Source organism: Thermobia domestica, chromosome 2 (genome assembly GCF_964235325.1).
Source record: "Thermobia domestica chromosome 2, izTheDome1.hap1.1, whole genome shotgun sequence".
Taxonomy (NCBI): domain Eukaryota; kingdom Metazoa; phylum Arthropoda; class Insecta; order Zygentoma; family Lepismatidae; genus Thermobia; species Thermobia domestica.
In genome coordinates this window covers 198,931,112-198,933,632 of record NC_137455.1, presented here as the reverse complement: position 1 = coordinate 198,933,632, position 2,521 = coordinate 198,931,112, and positions in this window count along the sequence as shown.

Sequence of the window (2,521 nt, the reverse complement as noted above, 5' to 3'; positions counted from 1 at the left end):
TACGTGAGTCAGGGTCATAATAATGCAATTCCGGCCATTCTCCAACGTAATTTTGATGTTCTTCTGTATTAAAGAGGTATGGAAAATCACCCTTTTTCAATTCAACGTTCAGTCCTAATGTTTTTGGTAATTTTTATAATTTTACCCCAAGATAAAGAAAAGTATCCCGAAAATAAAATCGATTGCTGATACTGATTTGAAATATCTTTTTCCCGTGCATAATAACATGAGGAGTTATTTTTTGTTTCTCAATAAGTGTCCGAACACAAAAAGATAGTCACATCGCGAATTATTGTGAGAATTATGATCTGATACTCTGGCCTTTCCATAAGCACATGTTCAATAAACGCCTCCATGGCTGTAAAAGAAAACATACGGTTTCCGGTTATTTTATCTCCGCACTTAAAACACAAAACTATCTCATCCAGTATTTATGCAGTGGAAACATACATTTACGGCTTGCTCCCGTTCACCTTTCTCATTTGGTGGTAATAACATTGCTTGCAGATCAAATATAATGTATAAAAACCGTTCAGTGCGTTTTAGCATACACTTTTGAACGAAACATCGATGGACAACAGTGACGTGCACTTTACAAAGATTACAATAGTAGTCGCCGCATACGAGGAAATTTTCTTTTTCTCATATCGTAAATTACGTCACATGAGTTACACAATTTCACGTAATCACACGTTTATTTCTTTACTTTATTCAGCACTAAATGATAATTAAAACAAGTGCCTTCAGCAAAGTTCCTAGTACATTGTATGCAATGTGCTAATTTCGAGCTATTTTCTTTAATATGGGAACGTTCATAGTACGAACATCTCATCTTCCATTGGTGAGTACTACTATCTGATCTTAATCCTTCCAAATACGAAAAGCAAAAATTCCTCTTACCCATAAACGTATTAATATTCTTAATGGGTTGGAGGTGGCTCACACTATACCCTCTGTGATAGAACATAAATATATTTTTCTTCGCATTTATTTCTAGGTAGCGTATCACAGGTGCTCTGGAATCTTCCGGTAGTTCATATACTACAATTTGGTAATTCTTTTTCAATAAATAATTTTGAAAAGCAACTACATCTTCCAAATCAAATCCCTGTTTCCTTTCAACGTACATTTTTGCGTCCATACACAATTTCTTTGTTTTATTCTGAAATGTTTCCCGCGTAAGCAGTGTCATATCATATAAAGCTTGTTTACTTTGTTCATGTTTTCTAATCCAATATACTATGGATTTTGGCAGGCAGAAAAAATCGCTAACATTTGCGGCCACCAGATGATCCTTCAAAAAATTCTCATGTCTGCATATTTTCTTACTACTGCGCGTTTACGTACACCATGTCCGTGTAATCCATCAACGATGTCAAACCGAAATTGTATTTGATTCCCTAAAAGAAATTTTTCGTTGCTATTTAGTACGTTCTTCACCGTTCTAAGAACCACATCGGTATTCAAATTTTGACGTTTTTGCCATGAAACAAACACTTTCTTATTCAAAAGATCTCTGTCGGAATGTATTCTTAAACCAACAAAATCGTGGGGTCGTGTATCCCTCAGAACGGTAGAGAGCGCATAATACATCATGGACGTAATATAATCCATGGGATTTGTTATTACATGGTACGCCGTTATTTTTATAATAATTTCCACCCCTTTCATATTGAAACGAGGGTACTCTTTTTCATTTTCCCTCCAATTTCAAACATATTATAGTCTGTTTTATTCCCTCCATGCCCTCGGAATGGGGGGTGCTGAGAAGTCGTGGGCCGCATATCTTCTGAATAATGTACATTATTCAGACGATCCATACCCGCATTTTCTTTTTCAATTTCTCGCCATTTTTGCCATAACATCCCTGTAAAGTCGGGTTCGTTATTTGTTTGGTAATTTTGAATTTCTAATGGTTCATCCAAATTAATTTCATCTAATAGTGCTAACCAATATGTAATGAGTCATCATCATTATGTTCGAATTGATCATTTTCACGATTTCCCGTAAATGAAAAAACTCAAATACACTTTTATCACTAACTCGTTTTAACAGCCCCTTTTCAGATTTCACATATGACATAAATGCCGCATTATACAATCGTTCTTCACGGAAGAAACCGTGATTAAATAATTCAATAATGTCCGCTGCTGAAGGCACATTATTCAATACGATATGTTGATTATTCTTAAGATATAAGTTCAAAAGCGATAGTAGATCACTTACAATTTCGGAAGACCCAATGTATCCTGCTGCTTGCAGATCAACTACCTGCTGCCATGTATGTAAGACACGATCAGCACTATCTAAGACTCTTGATATTCCCTGAAAAATTACTTCGTCAATAAAGTTAACCTGCTTAAATTCAAACTCCATTTTCTGTAAAATACAAGATAAAAAGTGCAATCAATATATTGTCAATCCCCCTTGTCGTGCCTATAAAAGCATGAACGTAGCTCAAAATGACAGGAAGGTCGTCCTAATAACATTTTCTATAATGTCAGAGAAATTCTATTACTAA